Source organism: Mesoplodon mirus (assembly GCF_964341445.2).
Source record: "Mesoplodon mirus genome assembly, chromosome: 15".
In the NCBI taxonomy this organism is placed as follows: Eukaryota; Metazoa; Chordata; class Mammalia; order Artiodactyla; family Ziphiidae; genus Mesoplodon; species Mesoplodon mirus.
Genome location: NC_138991.1, coordinates 39,388,379 through 39,406,964, shown reverse-complemented (window position 1 = coordinate 39,406,964; position 18,586 = coordinate 39,388,379). Strand labels below are relative to the sequence as shown.

Below are 18,586 nucleotides of genomic sequence, written 5' to 3'. Positions count from 1 at the left end.
TATATGGACTTCCTTAAATCAACAACATGGAATAATGGCATTCTAGGACGTAACTACTTGAAAAATTCATCTGAAGGAATTAACATTAAGTAAAGATCATCTAATGCACTGGTTCTCAAACTAGGTTAACCTTTGGAATCAGTTTTACAAAATACTGATGCCTGGGGTCCACCATCAAAGGCTCTGATTTAATTGGTCTGGGATGCAGCCAGGGCACAGATACTTTTTAAAGTGCCTCAAGTAATCCTAATGTGCATCAAAGTTTGAAAACCACAGCTTTAATGGAAATTACCCACCTAGTCTATTTTTCAGGCAAAAAAAGTGCATCACAGGAAACTTAAAACTCTTAGCTGCACTCTGTGAAAGTGGCCTTAATGGTCACACCCTTGATGTTTGTGTAGTAGACACCAAAAAGTCACTCATAAGAAGAGTTCTGCATCTTCTTGGATACCTTTGTTGCTGCATTATACATTCATTTCTTTAATGCCCTTTGTCTAAAGACTTGCATAAACTTATTTTATAACTTGGTTTTAGGAAAGAGTTTGCATCTCCTTTGAAACCTGATATGTTTCCTGTTCTTGAAAAATAAAAATCAAGTGCCCTATCTTGTTTCCTTTGTAACCCTGAGTGCTAGAAGTATTAGAGCTGAGCTGAACAGCTAACTGGAGTATCTACTTCCTACCTGTATTTGATTCTCCTGTCTATGCAAGTTTTGACTAACTATTCCTTTTTCTTTGTTTTTTTTTAAGTAGCAAGGTATAGAATATCTTTTTTGAAACTTGTTTCAAAGGCCAATGTGGAAACAGACAAATGCAGAAGTTATGAATAATGGTCAAGTCCATGAAGGCTGACATTTAGGGAATCTCTTGGATGTCTTCCCTCTTTGTTCCTCGGACTGTGCACACTACTTGCATGCTTCTGTTCTTGAAGAGGTGCACAAAAAAACACAAGTATCCTACAGGCTACCGTTATATTCAAACAATACCAGAGGAACCCTACTGTAAGGAATTTAGATATAGAGTAACTACTTCTTAGTTTGCTTCCCTCTATTTGGGATTTCATGAAGTTTCTTTAGACTAAAATCTACTCAGACCTCACAAACGCCAAGTCTAGTCTGCAATGTGGTGGTGCTGCTCTCCCCTAAAGCTTGTATCTCTGTTTCCCTCCACTTGCTACTCTTGGCAAAGTAACTTCCACCTTCTTTCTTTGCACCCTCTTCCATATGGCTGGAATTAATAAGCCTGCAAGCTGGGGGCAATATCTCTCCACAGCTGTCTTTTCAAGCAATTATTTAGAGACAGAGAAGGAAGTCATTAACAATCCTGGGAGTCAGCCAGAGACAGCTCTGCCACACAAAACACTCAGATAGGGCCCTGGGCCAAAAGGTCACTTTTTACTGGGGGCTCGAGTGGGGTGGGGTAACAAAGTAGTACAGAGAGGAAGATAAGGGAGCAGGTAGCAGGTTTTCACTGTATTTTTCTGGCATCTTCAACAAGGTCAATTTCTTCTGTGCAAAAAAGAAAAAGTCTAGCTGAACCAATCAGGAATTCATTCAAAAGTGACTACAGGCAAGAGAGAAGAAATGCCAGCGAAAATAATGTCTTTCTGAAAAGTCTGTCCTTTAAGGCCAAAATAGCTGCCTAAACATCATGAAATTTCCACCTCTTTCCCAGGAGGCTGGGGAAGTGGGTAGGACTGGTGGCAAATGTTGTAACAGTACTTACTAGAACAAATGTTAATTAAGTCTATCCAAAAGTATGCCTGATTAGTGAAAACCAAAACATTTTACACAAGGTGGCAGATTCCTCCTGCTATGTCTACCCACTCACTACATCAACACTGGTCTCACCAACACAAAATTTTCTTGAATGATGAAGAGAGAGAGCCTGCTACTGCTTCCAGTTAGTTTCTCTTCTTGGATAAAACTAGGCTGTCCTTCTGTAAGAGGAAAAGAGCTTCTAGATTTTCCTTGTCTGTTAATAAAGACAAGTAACTAGATTCATCTTTCTTTTCCCTTCTCTGGAAATAGACCATGTAGAGATATTTTGAGAAACCAGTCAAACTTGGAACTGGTAGTCTGATTTTAAAACAATGCTCAGGGGCAAGTCAGTGTCTCTGTGAACTCCAAAATCTTAGAAAATCATCACAGATGAAAAGTCCTGTAACAAAATTGTCATGATCAGATGTGGAAAAGCTAGAAAGAGTTGACTTCAAACTTTACTATGATTACAGACAGTGTCCTTAACTTCAGAGTTTCAGTTTCCTCATCTGAAAGTAATACCAAACTTCATCTGATAGGCTTATGTTTTTCCAACTTTTTAAAGCACAACATAATAAAAATACACTATTGTCAGGATCTGATGCACATGCAAACATGCACATGCACACACACACAAACACACACCCTATCTCTACACACATACATCTGAAACAAAGGTTACTAAGTGTGATATACTCTGATACCATCTGATTCCACTTTTTAAAAAAATGCTGGTTGTTACCCACTAATGGGTTAAGAAATGCTGTTTTAGAAACCACTGTGATAGGGTGTCTTGTGGAATTGATGTAGTCAGGTGTGATCCAATAGCAAAGAGCCCAGCACACAGTGGGGTTATAACAAATGAAGGGTCTCTTTTCATACAACACAGTCCTTTCAAAGGAACTGGCAGAAAACATAAGTCCTGTTATTCAGGACAGTCCACAGAATACACCACACCATTCCACCCTCCTGACAGTGAAAAGCCGCTGCCCTGGGTTGTGCTGTCGGACAGCCACTGAGTTAGGTCTACAGCTGTTGGCATTCTGCTCTGAAGAAGGGATTCTTTGTTTATGTACTGTTTATCATTCATGTCAGGTTTGTGGAGGGGACTTTAATATTTCAGATTCCCAAAAGTTACTTACTACCATGTAAAAAAAAAAAAAAAAAAAAAAAAAAACCAGCAGCAAACTCTGCTGAACAGCCATTTGGAGTGGGAAGGAGCCTCTCAATCATACAGAAAAATTTTATGCAAAGTACACCCTTTGTGTACTTTCTAAGACTGTCTTAACACAATCTACACTAAAATCTAAGACTGTCTTAACTCAATCTACACTAAAACCAACTGTAATGATGAACTCTAATCCAGCTAACCAAAGCTGAATATCCAGAGATAAGAAGGGAAGATATGTCTTTGGAAAACCCTCAAAACTTTCGAGAAAAAAAAATCATTTAAAATTGAAGTGTTTAAAATATTTATGGTAATAGAAACTGTTTCTCTAATGGTTATTTATTTCTTTATTTTGTGGTCTTTTTTTTTTTTTTTTTTTTTTTTTTTTTGCGGTACGCGGGCCTCTCACTGCTGTGGCCTCTCCTGTTGCGGAGCACAGGCTCCGGACGCGCAGGCTCAGCGGCCACGGCTCACGGGCCCAGCCGCTCCGCGCCATGTGGGATCTTCCCGGACCGGGGCACGAACCCGTGTCCCCTGCATCGGCAGGCGGACTCTCAACCAGTGCGCCACCAGGGAAGCCCCTTGTGGTCATTTTTAAGGAGGCCTCCCATGACCACACTTATTAAAATAGCTCCCTATCCCATTTTTTTTTCTTTCGTACTATTTCTTATACTATCATCATTATAAATGCATTTTCGCCACTATACCTCACTAGAATTTAAATATCATGAGGACAAAGCCCTTTTATGTTTGTTTATTTATCACTGTATTCTTAGCACCTAGAAGAGTGCCTGGCACACAGTAGCAACACAAAAAATATTTGTGAAATTAATGAATTAGTGAATTAAATGAGCAGAATGTTGACTTCTGCACTGGAGTTCAACCCAAGAAGCCACATGCCTCCTCCCACTACCTCCTCCATGGTTATGAGAGAATCACAGAAAGACAAGCCCCTATTCTCTGAAGGCATCAGCTGTACATCATGCACTGCCTCCCAGTATCTGTTCCTTTCTTCCTCTACACTTACAAGTAACAACTCCCCAGCTCCCCTTGGCATTGTTCTGGGTCAACCAGCTGCTCATCTCCTCTTAACGAAAGGAGATTATGTGAAATCAAAACACATTTCCCTGATGCCACTCCTTCAGAGCCTGCCCAGGGTTGGAAGCCTCTCACACCCTAAAGGAAAAACAACAGCAAACCCCAAGTGGGAAAAGGCAAAAGGCAAAGGGGCAAAGCAAACCAAAAGCCTCTGAACTGAGGTGCTCCAGCATAGCTGAAGACAGCTTCCTCTATCCCCTCTTCTCCTCTTCAAAGAGACAACTGGACCTTGAAAAAGAGTGGCTGGGCTCTCCTCTGGCTGAGTACTCCAGGCTGTGAGAGAAAAGATCATTCCATGATTTGAGATATTTCCAGCTGGCAGCTGATTACTGATTTCCCACCGGGACTCCATCCATCTAACTGAGTCTCTCCAAAACCAATGCTAAAGGGCCATGTAATCTTTCCTGCAATTGCTTGATCAAGCAGGCAGGGAGATTTTGCTGGAATCTAGGCTCTCCTTGTTTCTAATCTTGTATGGGTGGCACTTCATGTCATCTGGGGTAGCTCAATGCCTACTCACACTGGAAAACATGCTCAAGTGTTTGGAGGTGGTAGCTAAAGGTGGGAGGGGGCTGTCATAGCAGCATAATAAAAGCAAATCACCTGGTAAAACAGGAGATGAATGCATAAATCCAGGCAGAGAATTTAAAGTAGAAATGCGTTACCAACTAAAGAAATCATTTCACATGACTTAATACTACAAATTGACTTTAAGAAACATCTCAGTCTGCACATGTATTCCCTGCTGAATGGTGATACCTATTCAAATGATCAAAAACAGTCCATTCGTAAATTCAGGATAAATCCCAGACCTCAGAAACAGGCAAAGGAAAAAAAAAAAAAAGTTCAAAAGCAGAAAGGCAGTAAATGTTACTCTCAGGACCAATCTCTCTGATATGCCTCAAGCTTGCTAACAGCATTTTTATGCCACAGGCATGCTACTTTCCTTTGCCTTCATTTTATTTCACAGGAAGCCCTTCCCTAATAGCCATGGAATATCCAAAAGGAGAAAAGAAGGGGAGGGCAGAGCATTCTGCTATCTCTCCTGCTTGGAAAAGACTCAAGAGCCTGGAAGGATGCCGCGAAACTCAGTGTGAACACAACAAACAACAGCAGCCAAGAAAACTGAATCCCAGTGAGAAATCTGCCAGCTGGGAGCCACTCTGTAATTGGAGAGGAAGCATCTACTTAAATGGCCAGTGTCCAGCTCAGTACAAACCCTGTGGTTACAAGGACCGGAGTAGAAACACCTCCTAAAACCACCACGAGTCTGATCCCTCCTGAACCGACTCCTACCAGCCCCAGGTTAAAGTCATCCCCTCACTAAAGTGAATGTTCTCATCTCCAAAGAATGACCTGTATCTCAAACAGATCCTCAATGAGGCAAAGAAGAGAGCCATCAGGGCAGCAGTACTTCAAGCCACAGCAGATTTGGAGATGACAAGCAAGATAAGTGAAGCAAAAAAAAGATGACCAGCACCCCCTTAAGAGGGTCAAAGGGCTTACTCTGCACACGTGGCAGGACTGGACATGCCAAGGGAGCACCATAGCACATGGACCAGGGACTTGGGTATGGGTAAGAGGTAAGACCCAGAGCAGGGGAGACAACATCAAGCCACTGCTAATACACAACAAACCCATACAACTGGAATCTCATTACTAAGCTTAAATACTTAAAAGTCCATTTAAATAATTCTTAGTGACTCAACAAAGCCTTTCAGAAAAGGGAATTACTCTTGCAAGGCACAAGAGTGAGAGCTAAAATATAGTTAACCCTCATCAACTTCCCAATGACAAGGCAACATAACACACTGTTCCTTCCCAATAAAGGATGCTCTCTAAAAGCTACTTATATTTGGTTGTAACATAAGGTATGACTTCTTTTCTTTCTCTCTTTTTTTTTTTTTTTTCCTTAATGGTAGATTTCCCTCTCAGTTAGCTTTTCCTAGAATCAAGAAGAAAATTGTCTTTCAGTCCCTGGGTGCATACCAAATAGGGAGCTTGGAATATAACCTGGGAACTCACTGGAGAAAGGTCTCTGGAATAGAAAACATTTACAAGACAGGTAACTGAGAAATGACTGTGCTACAAATAAATTCCCTGTGGTCTGAAATTCTTCTTCTGGAGGAACCATGAAAAACCATGAGCACTGGAAGAGACCCTACTGATCATTCAGTACAATGCAAGGTTCTAAAACCTGGCCCCTTCTCAGACATATTAACCTAACCCAAAGAGACAGCATCCATTCTGAAGGCTTAGAAACAGTGAGCTAACCTCCTCGCCTCCACGTACAGATGGAGAACGAACGAGCCTTTCTGCTACAAAGCCCACGATCAGTGTCCAACACAGAGCACAGGCCTTCACGCCAGTGTACGGTAACCTGAGAATGACTGACCCAAAGGTACTTGTTCCAGCAGCCACACACGGCCGGCCTGAGTGAGGCAGCCAATTCTCAGCCCACAGGCAGCTCCCTCTCCAGAGCTTAGTGTGTGGCCTTTGAAACAAGTGGGAAGGGAAGGAGAGAAGAACAAACAAACAAAACCCAGCCTCTGCAGTCTACACTGAGGTTAGATCACAAGTCATGTGGTGAAGTGCCTCCAAGAGACTGGAAATAGTCTAACAGAGATGCCTGTCAGTTCTGTGCAGAATAATTAGCTAGTAAAACTTTAAACAAACAATTATTCTAGGCCTCTGCCAACAGGCCACTGAGGGTAGGGCAGAAAAGAGTTCCCCTTAGGAGAGCTGGTCTCCAGGGCTGATGCCAAGGCCAAGCTGTGATTCACAGAACCCAATACCTCCAGGTGTTATGTGCTGGTGCCTCCAGCCCACTCGCAGCAGCTAACCAAGCCGGCTGCTGTTGCTGCTTCCTGCTCTGGCTAGTCCCTGCACCCGCAAAGGGCCCCCCTCTCTCCAAGGAGGCACTGCCATTGCTAAAAACTGGTGGTGGTAGGCAGATGTATTATCAATAGAAGGAATTTTTAATACTATTTTTCATTTTAAGAAATGAAAATAACAGAAGCATGTTTTCAACTCTCAAAGTAATTCTGAGAAAATACCATAACAAAGGATAACCTTCATCTGGGCTGTGAAGACAAAGTCCTGAATTTAAAGAAAGAGAAGTGTACTTTAATTAGAGGACTAATATGATGGAAGTAGAGCTAAACTGAGGAGATTTGAGATCCAGATTCCAGCCCCAGGTTCACCACTGTGAAATTCAGCTGGTATGTAACCCTGCTAGATCTCAGTTTTTCCATTGGTAACATGGGGAACAGGAGAGGGAGTAGAAGGAAAATTGAAACAGCAGGGAAGGGGGCAAGGCACAACCTTTAAAAGAATGACATAGCCATAGGACATGACAAAAATTGGTTAGAACCAACTAGGTCCAAGATGGTGGAAGATTCAACTTCCAGTGGACCTTGAGCCTAATTCATTAGCATATGCTAAATGACACACCCACCAGCACCATGACAGTTCTGAGGCTAACCATAAAAGGCCAAAAAGTGGGCGGTGCCCAATTCCTTGAAATCGCTGCCCCTTCCCTGAAATAGTTGGAATAATCCTCCTACTCATTAGCCTATGAAATTACCCAGCCCATAAAAACTAACCACACCATATTTCGGGGCCTCTCACCTTCTAGGATGGCCCACACTCTGTCTCTGGAGTGTGTTTCTCTCTAAATAAATCCACTTCTTACCTATCACTTTGTCTCTCACTGAATTCTTTCTGCGATGAGACATAAAGAACGTGAACTTCATTAAGTCCTGAGACCAGGTGTGTGCTCTCAGTTAAAAGACCATGGGTTCAAGTCCCATCTGAGTTGCATGGTTTCAAAATGATCAAGTCCTTTTGGCACTAGAAATATATTTCTAATTATTTAATTTATAGCTTTGTGGATAGCTCTTTAAATTGTGGCTGAAGTCAGTATGAGTCAACCTGATTAAAATCCTATCAACCCTAATTAAAAATAAGGGAGAGACTGACTATCCATGGTTGTTTCAGTCAGGTTTGTTGCTTGTTTTCAAAAGGATTCAGGAAAGGCAATGAGGTGCTAGTGGAAACCATGACAGCCACTAATGATCCCATTTAACTCCGGCAATGACACTCAGCAATGACCATTTGTCCCTAGATTCCACTTCTGCCTTTTACCACTACCCCCTTATGCAAACCTTCCTTTCAGGTCCCTAAGTGTAGATACATCTACTTAGAGCTCTATAAATAACAACAGCCAGGCACACAGTGACCAGCCACCTGTGAAATTAGCATCAAATGGTCTGATCAGGTTTCTTTACCTTCCCTCCTCCTCTTTGCCCTGGGCCAAAAATCCAGATGCTGCAGTTAGTCCAGAGTTGCATCATGCTTCCCAGGACCTGGGGATGGATAAGAGCCCTATCACCAACACAGGACAGCTGTTTCACTGTACATCATTCCAATGGGCCTTAATAGAAGATGTCAAGATTTTAACAAGCACCAAATCTCTAGTTATTAATTTTATAACTTCTTGAGCCCTATGAAATTTATTATAACAAAAGCTCTAGTAGTTCCAAGAAATTAAACACAGGCTTATTCTTATAGTCCAAGTTATTTTATAATCAATTTAACTGAATAAAGTTAAAAATAAAATTTAACAATAACATCTAAAATTCGATGTGGCTAAATATCAATTGGAACTGAAAAGGAACGACTTCTTTAGATCATACATAGCTATGACTAGGACTCATTAAGACAATATATTTCCAGCTTTACTTGTTGCATTTGCATTCCTTTATTTTAACAGATTTCCTGCCCAAGCCGGGAAATGCAAGGTGGCAACATTTATTTGTAAAGTTTCTCAGGAACAAGCTCTCCCTGTCCTTGCTAATGCATGGGTACTTGATATGAAAGTCCACCTTTATGATTCATTCAACTAACATGGATTTAATGAGCAGACACTATGCACCATGCCCATTGCTAGACTCTAGGGGTCTCATGATGAACAGAACAATGTTCCTAATATTGTACTAGTATTCACATACATTGACTACTGACAACTATGTGTAGTCCTTTATTTTATACATGAATAAACAGAAGCTTATAGAGATGAAATGTAAAAATGGCAAAGTCATTTTTCAAAGTTTCACTATCACTATTCCACAGCCCACGTCCACACCTCACTCCAGATACACAGACATACAAGCTTGTTTGGGTAAATACAGATTTCTGTCTAAATCAGGAAGAAAAGAGGGTGGTCAGTGAATGCTTGTTTTTGATGGTGGTGACAAGTCTCTCCCTCTGTCCTACTCACTGACCCCTTGCTGGATGGAAATCCATGCTATTCCTAAGAGCTCACAAGCTCATCAGCCTGTCTCAAAAAATTGATAGAAAACAGGCTGGACTTGTTCACAGCATTGTCTTTATAAGAACAGAAATCATCCCTTTGTTTTCACTTATCATTCTTTAAGATTAGGCTAAATAATTCCAATGATCTGTCCATACTCCTACAGCCATGGTAACATCCTCTGTTTCTGAATCCTGAAGTTCTACATCCCCAATATGTGTTAGACCAGTAAGTCACAAACTAGACTACACATTACAACCATCTGGGGAATTAAAAGAAAAGAAAAGAAAAGAAAAAGACCCGGGTCCCACCCCGCAGTGATTCTGGTTTAATTAGTCTAGTGTGGCATGGATGTTTCAAACTTCCCAGGTGATTCTACTGTACAGCCCAGGCTGAGAACCACTACATCACACCAGCACTTCTCCAAGTGTGGTCTCTGGGCCAACACCACCAGCATCAACTGTGAACTGACCGGAAATCAAATTCTCAGGACCCAGGCCAAATGAGTCAGAAAATCTGGGGGTGGGGCCCAGCAGTATTTGTTTATCTATCTGTCTAGGTATTTATTTATTTATGGCTGCACTGGGTCTTAGTTGCTGCACGTGGGCTTTGGCTTCTCTCTTGTTGTGGAGCACGGGCTCTAGAGCACAGGCTCAGCAGTTGTGGCGCACGGGCTTAGTTGCTCTGTGGCATGCGGGATCTTCCTGGAGCAGGGATCGAACCCATGTCCCCTGCGTTGGCAGGCAGATTCTTAACCACTGCACCACCAGGGAAGTCCCATCTGTATTTTAACAAGCCCTGCAGGTGATTCTGAGGCACAGTAACGTTGGAGAACCACTACATTAAACAATCCAAGAATCCTAAAGAATTCCTTTACTGTTAATTAATTTTTAGTGTATTTAGATGTTACATTTCCAACTAGACGATAAGATCCTCAATGGCAAAAACTATTATTTTCTATTTATTTCTATGTATCTGTAGCCAGTATGTGCTTCACACAGTAGATGCTTCATTAATATTTATTGGCTAAAACTGCAATATTGTAAATCAACTATACTTAAATTTAAAAAGCTAACAAAACCAGCACTAACTAGCATGAATGATCTGCCTCCAGAAACCTGATAAAATGCAAATGCCCTCCAGCCCACAGAGGTCAGCCTTCCCCAAACTATCCAAAATCCTCTTTCTTTCATGGAGTGTTACAAAAAAGGGTTAGAAGCAATTAACCTGAAGTGGAAAATTTTCTCGAAAGTATTCTTTGTAAAAGAAAGAAACAAAAATCATTCGAAAGCAATTTTATATTCAACAAAATTCAACACTTATTGATCCCCTACTGAACACAAAACCCTGTGCTGAGAATCATTAAGGATACAAGTATGTCTTAGGGATCAAACCTCAAAGGCCTTGCGGTAGTACCCATAGGGCTTTATTCTAAAACCCAGGAAAATGTTATGTTACGGTCTACATAAAAGGGAAATGTTCACAGGGATTGCTCAAGAAATGCTAGCTGCTTCTACCATGACCTGGGAGCAACAGTTTCAATCAAACCAAAATATCTTCACTGAACTATCAACTAACAAACATCTTTTAGAAAGACACATAATACAATTTGAAATAAACACAACTATTCCAATAAGTGACTACTAACGCTACTTACACACATACCAAAACACAACCACGAAAGTATTTGGGACTAGAAACCCCTGAGTGGCCAATTAGAAAATGGCATGGGGCAGGGAGAAAAATCCCCCAAACTGAGACGTTTACATACTAGCAACCTTCCCTGCTTCACTAGTAGCCACACGTGCTGGGGTCACCTAGAAATGCCCATGAGATAAAGTGAGACACACACCTCTGAAGTTCTCTTCAGAGACTGTACCTTTATTATTCCTCCAAACACTCTTGAGTTGTTTTAACCACAGAAGGGCAAGTGAAGGCAAGAGGTGAAGGGAGAGGTTATGGTTCTTAATCAAACAACTACTTTCCCAGTTTATTTTTGGCCTCAGTGCAAGAGGCCTCATTTGGAATGGGAATGGGGGCCCACTCCTGAAGAAGCTGCCTGCCTCAATCCCAGAAGAATTCATGGTCAGTTACCTGGCTTTCTCCAATAGGTCAAGTAGCAGAGATGCTGGAAAAGGCGGTGCACGTGACGCATGATAAAAACAGACCACAGTGGGGAAGGGTACTACCAATGTAGGCATCTCAAAGGAAAGGCAGGAAGAGACACATACATGGTCCTGCCATCGCAGTTCCAGGGCTGCCTGAGGCAACAATGAGACTCCTTGCTACTAACATCTAGGTTTACTGAACAAGCAAGCAAGTTAAACGTTCAGCCAGGAATGGTTCCACAGTTGCATTCATGGATTATATTTTTTTTAAAGAACAAGAGAGGATGAAATTTGAAAATACGCTTAGAAGTTTCCCAATATCCACACCTTCTCTACCATACCCAGACCTTCCTTGAATACCTCCAGTGACGTAACACTTACTATTTACATTTTGGAAAGCCCTGTCAGACAGAATGCTCTTCTTGAAACAGGGCCATAACATGTTTCTCTACTCCTTCCTATTACTGGTCCTGGTTCTACATTAGGAAAGAAAAAGCTAACTAATCCCTCTTAGAAACCACAATCCACATAAATATTTGGAGACAGCTATCATGTGCACATTTTTCAAGTGTTATCCCCTCTAATGCACACTGAAGATTCCTAATGTGTATTTTTTCCCCACAAATAATTCCCTTACCAAAAGATCAACATGATTAGAAGCTGTAACTGTGTCTGACCTCCTCTGACATTAGTCATCTGATGACTGTAACCATGACACATACAAAAACACACAATAAAAATGAAGACCAGCTAAGTAAGCAATGAGTACTTAGGAAGGCTGGACACCAGGAGAATGACCCACAGACCAGATTCAGCTCTGGCGAGAACAAGAGAACCCCATGGTGAATGAACTCAGAGAGAGGGTGTCCTACCAACAGCCAATCTCAGGCATCTATTATTTAAAGCAAAGACACCAGACCCAGGGTGCTTCCAAGGGTACAGTGTCAAAACAGAAAAGCTATGAGGAATAACACACTGACACCCAGACACCGTTTGCTTTAAATCTGTTAACAGATTAAAAAAAAAACAACGAATTTCCTTCTAGCACCCAGAGAGGAGTGTTGCAAGTTCACCTGGTCCAGGCAGGAGATGCAGGCAGCCAACCCCCTGATGCAGCTTTGACTAGTTCCGCTATGGACAAATGACCCAGCTGCTTTGAAAGGGGTGCCCTGGGAGGAAAGCATCCCCAAGTACACCTCCGCCACCCCTCACATCCAGCCTTAGCCACTTTGCACACATATAGGTGTACCAGGCAGAGTAAAGGGGGAGAAGGCCTGAGTTGGAAGTGCCCCTTAAGTCAGGGAGAACCCATAGGTTTCCTTGGCAGGATTAGAAAATCCAGCCTAGGAGGCAATGTGAGAGTCACTGAGTTAAAGTAAGGCCAATGGGAGAGGCTTAAAAGCTCTAATGACTGGATTAGGAATCATTTCCTAGCCTCTGTTAAGAGCAGGATGTTGACAGAAAGCACCACCCCCGCCAGGGAGGTACTGATGAAAACCACGACTGTCAAGGCGGCAGTAGCTCACACTCGCAGATGTGGAATCCATCCTGTCATTAGCCAACAAGGAGAAAATGATCTGAAAAGGAATGGAGCGAAAGGTGTGGCCAAATAGGAGAAAAAGCAAACACACCACAGTGCAGTTTCTTTATGGCCCAGCATGACAAGTTACAGCTTCTAAGGATGCCATGTAACATTCTTTACAACATTACCCAACAAGAAACATACAAAACATTATTTCCATGTGGGGATAATATGCTTAATGGTTTCTAATTATGCATTCTGTTTATTCTGCAAGGACTCATCTGGTAATTCATAATTTACCAGAACAAGTTTCCGTTTGCACAGATTGCTAACAGATTGATATTCTGAGGAATTCACAACTAGTCTAGATGACTCTGGAGAGATCCGGAGTTCCCAGAGCCACTAGCAGCACCAGAGTCTCCCGGGGCTCTAAGTGTTAAAGAATCGGTGGGCTTCACCTTACACCTACGGAACAAATCTCCAGGGATGAAGACTGGCCCCACGTACTACTGTAACTCAACTGTACTATAATGCAATTTATTTAGAGTAAAATGCACCCACTCTAAGTACACAGTTTGATGAGTCTAACGAAGGTATACAGGACAACCAAGTTATACAATATTTCTATCACCCCAAAAAGTTCTCTCATGTTGGTCCCATGGATTTTTGCTGAGATTTCCCTTTTTTTCCATTTGTTTAAAAAACTAATAATAATTGCTTGTTGAAGCATTTTTATGACGGCTGCTTTGAAATTCTTTTAGATTGCAACAGTGGATTCATCTCAGTGTTAGAATCTGTTATTGGCTGTTCTTATTCAAGCTGTGATTTTCCTTGTATCCTGGACACCTTTATTTAGTAGGCAGTCTCCTGCTGAAGGGCAATGTGAGGGCTAGGCGAGTATACCTCCTCCTGGGCCTGCCAACACTACCACCCAGCAAGGAAGAGCACTGAGTCACCCTGCCTGTTGCAGGCAGAGGGGGAGGGGGGATTCAGCTCCTCACTCGACCCTGCTGACATCTTCCAAGTGAAGATGGGGCACTGCTTCATTACCTCAAGAGAGGGTGTGAGATCAATATATATGGAATCTAAGGGAAAAAAAAGGTATTGATGAACCTAGTGGGCAGGAATAAAGATGCACACATAGAGAATGGACTTGAGGACACGGGCGGCGGGGGGCGGGGAAGCTGGGGCAAAGTGAGAATAGCATCAACATATATTCACTGCTGAATGTAAAACAGATAGCTAGTGGAAAGCAGCCTCATAGCACGGGGAGATCAGCTCCCCGTGCTTTGTGATGACCTAGAGAGGTGGGATAGGGAGGGTGGGAGGGAGGGTCAAGAGGGAGGGGATATATGTATGCATATGGTTGATTCACTTCGTTGTACAACAGAAACTAACATGGCATTGTGAAGCAATTCTACTCTAATAAAGATCTATTTAAAAGAGGGGGGGGGATGTGAGATCAGATTCTCCTAAGCCCCACTGCCACCAGGGAGGGAGAAGCCTGTTGCTGTAGCATAGGAGTGGAAGCTCAGCTTAGAGCTGGACCCCACTCATACTTCCCTGGCACTGCCTCAGAGCACTACCTAGCTCCCCACAGAGGGGAGTGGAAGATCAGCACCCTGCTCGTTCTGCCGACACCACCCCACGTAGGAATGGAAGTGCACCGCCTGCTTCCATGGGGCACAGGGGGAGGATGGACTGAAACAGAGGGTTGGTGGGGTGTGGTGGTGTAGAGTGTAGCTTTTTCCTTCGGTGTCTTGCTGCAGTAGGGAGGGTTTTGCCAAAAAGGTTTCCTGTTGTTAATTCGCCTTTTTATTCCCAGCCCTTTGGCTAGGGGAAACAGGCTTTTCTTAGAGCTTTTTTGGTCTGTGCCTCCTGGTGATTACGAATTGGAAGTTTTTGCAGTACTCTGTCCAAGATACATGGGAGTCAATAAGCAAACCCAAGGGACTCACCACCATGTCATTCCTCAAGTCCCCAAGTTGTAAGCAGCCTGCTCTCTTCTTTCTATCTTTCAGAGACTATGACTGCTTCTGTGTTATGTCCGATGCTGTTAGATTAAGGGGGAGGATCTAGGAGGAAAGGGGCTACTTCATCTTGGTGGAGCTGGAAATCTGCGGGCTGTGAGTTCTAAAATGCTCTCTGGATGATTCTGATGCACCACCAAGTTGAGGAACTGTCACAATGTTCTAGAGCATCAAAGAAAAATCAAACCAGCTGAGAGGCTCAACCAGGCAACTCCCCAATTATAGTTAATCCCTACAAAGTGTTTGCTAATGTATCAGGCACCTTACCTACCACTTTATTTACATTACCTCATTTAATCCTAACAATAAGTTTATGTGGATATTATTTTCATCATCATTTTCCATGTAAGGGATGAGACAATCTGACTTCAAGCAAATTGCCCAAGGTTACACAGCTCATATAGTGAAGGTAGGATTCAACACCAGGCTGTTTGGCTGTCAGAGTCCACAATCCTACATACTCTACTCTCACACAATGCAAGGCCTACCTTTACGCATGTATTTTTTTTTTTTTTTTTTTTTGCGGTACACGGGCCTCTCACTGTTGTGGCCTCTCCCGTTGCGGGGCACAGGCTCCGGACGTGCAGGCTCAGCGGCCGTGGCTCACGGGCCCAGCCGCTCCGCGGCATGTGGGACCTTCCCGGACCGGGGCATGAACCCGTGTCCCCTGCATCGGCAGGCGGACTCTCAACCACTGCGCCACCAGGGAAGCCCTACGCATGTATTTTTAAAATTTATTCAAACACACTAAAGCATTATTCTACAGTAGTAAATAAAGTCAAGGAACCAACAAGTATTTACCTTGGGCTCAAATTCAGAAACTCATTGGCATCCTCTTTAGGTTGAGAGGTATAAATCATTAAGTCCTAACTCCTTAGTCCAGCTTTTTATAATCTGAATCAGCCTATATTTTCAAAGTTAATTCCCACTTTAAGACTGTAAGTTCCCTGACAGGAAGACCCTTATACCTCTGTCAGACTGTACAGTTGTTTATAACCAACTCAGGAAACATTTATTGAACGCATGAGAAAAGGAATAAATCCAACAACACAGAAACCACAGAGTAACAACTTGGACGTAGGGCAGCAGAAATGGCACTGGACCAATGTGAATGTCTGAGCTGAACCTCGACCTGACTTACCTGATTTGTGTAAACCTCAGGCTCTGTAAGCCTCAGTTATCTGGAGTTCGGGCAAAAGCTCACAAGTTTGGATCCAGTCCTGCTCCCTATGCCAAACAAAAGGGAGGGAGACATGGGGGTCCCCATTTCTCTCCCCTCTCAGTAAAAAATTAGGTCACACAGCAAACATGTATGAGGTAGAAATGAAACAAAAAATCCCAACCTCTGGATTGGATTCCCAGCTCCTACGCCTCCAGAGACACCAATGTCCTTCTGCCCTGGCGATGTGCCTTCTTGTATGTTTGGCAAACTTTGCACTGTCCTCCAAACCCACCCTGACCGTGAAGTCCTCCTAGACACCCTCCCCCCCTCCCCCACAGAATTAACGCTGCAGCTCCTATGCTACCAGCATGCCTTTTGTCCCTGCTGTTGCTGCACTGAGACCATCTACTCCACACCAGACTGTGAACTAAACCCGTGACAGCAGAAACAGCGCTCACTCACTTCCACATGCCCTGTGCTCAACACAATGCCTGGGACCCAGGAGCACTCAATGCATGGTTTTGACTAAGTGTTAAACCCAAGCAATTTTGGGTTTGGAACTTCAAATCTACATACTTAAGTGTCGCATTTTAGGTACATGCTAATGCTATAGAAACAACTGATCTTGAAAAAAGGTCATAGAACAGAAAGGCAAATTATCAACAACAACAAAAACCCTATGGGTACAAAGATCTCTGGTGCTTTCGCAGATTTCTGGGGAATTTACACATCAATGTTCAAAAGCCATGAGCACACTGTGGTCAGCATGACTGCAGGACTAGCCATCCTTAGTTCTTCCTTCCTCGATGGTTCTGAGTCCTCCCCCACAGTTCTCCAACACAGAACACTCATCTCCTTGGATGGAGAGGCCAGCAGGTGAAGCCACATTTCCTTCTGTGATCCACTCTAAAACCAACTGGCCATTAGCTCCTTCAAGGAGCAACCTGTTCCTGCCTTATGTGAAATTATTTTTTTTGAAGTACAACTAATCAGTGTTCATGAGCAGATCAGTTTTACATTTATCATCTAACTTAAAATTAAGTCCTTCTAAGTATAGCTGAGCGAGAGAGAGAGAGACACAAAGAGAGAGAGACAGATGGAGAGAGTGGCGGGGGTGGGGGGGCAGGGAATAAAAGAAAATTTTTATGCAAAGTAATGAGAAAAATCAGAGCCGAGTAATTGCCCTGGAGGGGGAAATGTCTGCCTTCTGTTGTTCTCTTGTAGGTCTCTGGGAATCCTTGCTTTATAAAGCACTCTCTCTGAAACAAGACCCCCACATAGGTCTTGTTTGCAGCATTCTAACTGCCTCTAACTCCATGTAGCTCAGCCTACACACTACACGCCATTCAGCTCAGGTCCCCAAGTCCAGCTGGCTCAAGCCAGAACTACTGGCTCCAATGGAGCTAAGAGGCTAGCACCTCAAAACCTGCCTCAGGCAGCCAGGAATGAGCCCACTTCAGCTCCTCCACTTGCCTTTATGGAAATCCCTGTGAACTGAGGGCTGAGGATAGCATCCCACATGTAGCAAACTTTAAGCAAACACTTCCTATAAAAATATTCACACATATATGCCTAGGACATTACAGGAGTTTGTTAAATGTCTGCTGAATGACCATAACACCCACACAAAGTTCTAAGGTCCTCACTTATAATGTAAAAGTGTAAAAGACGTTTTGCTTCATTAACAGAATCACCAGAAATGGACCAAACTAGTATTTGAGAAACCAACCCCCAAAAAGGCAAAAAAGAAAACCATAGCCTCTCAATAAGAGATGACCGGTATACATTGCTTATAACATGCTCTGACATGTTAGCAGCCCCAAATGAGAACTAACACTTTCTATCCTGTTACACTACACCAACCATTTGTGGAACGAGACACAACCATTCTAGTCAGATACCTTTTTATGCTCCTGAATTCCACGTTCATACCATCCTGACTATCCACCACAAAAACCAACTATTTTTCTTATAATAATGAAAGCAATTGATAAGTACTGAAACCCTTGCTATGTGGTAGCACTGTTCTGAAGGTTTAACGTGTGTTCTATTCTTCACAACAACCCTGTGAAGGAAGGACTAGAATTATCTCCATTTCTTAGCTACAGGTTGGTTCATTTGGACCCTCCTAACACAATCGCCTTATCTTTTCCACCTTGGCTTCTGTCCCTCATTTATTCTCAATAATCGAGCTCACTCTGCGGGTTGGGGAAGAGGAGCAACGAAGGACTGAGCGGCACACCACCCTGTTCGCCCACTAGCTCTGGTTTGCATCATTCATTCCCAGACAGTAAAGGCAACAGGCAGCTCCCAGGAAAGCAGGGGAAGCAGAAATAAAGGCATAAACATATAATAACCTGAGGAACAATTAGGTCTCCAAGTTGGAGACCTATTTCCAGCTAAATGCAGAATGGTGCATTTCCAT

At 42.9% G+C, this 18,586-nt stretch overlaps 1 protein-coding gene across 4 annotated transcripts in view; it reads right to left on the bottom strand.

Moving 5' to 3' along the window:
- The window catches only part of AUTS2 (activator of transcription and developmental regulator AUTS2), a 1,145,593-nt gene that overhangs the window by 963,128 nt on the left and 163,879 nt on the right, over window positions 1-18,586 (bottom strand). The gene's annotated exons all lie outside the window — the stretch shown is intronic.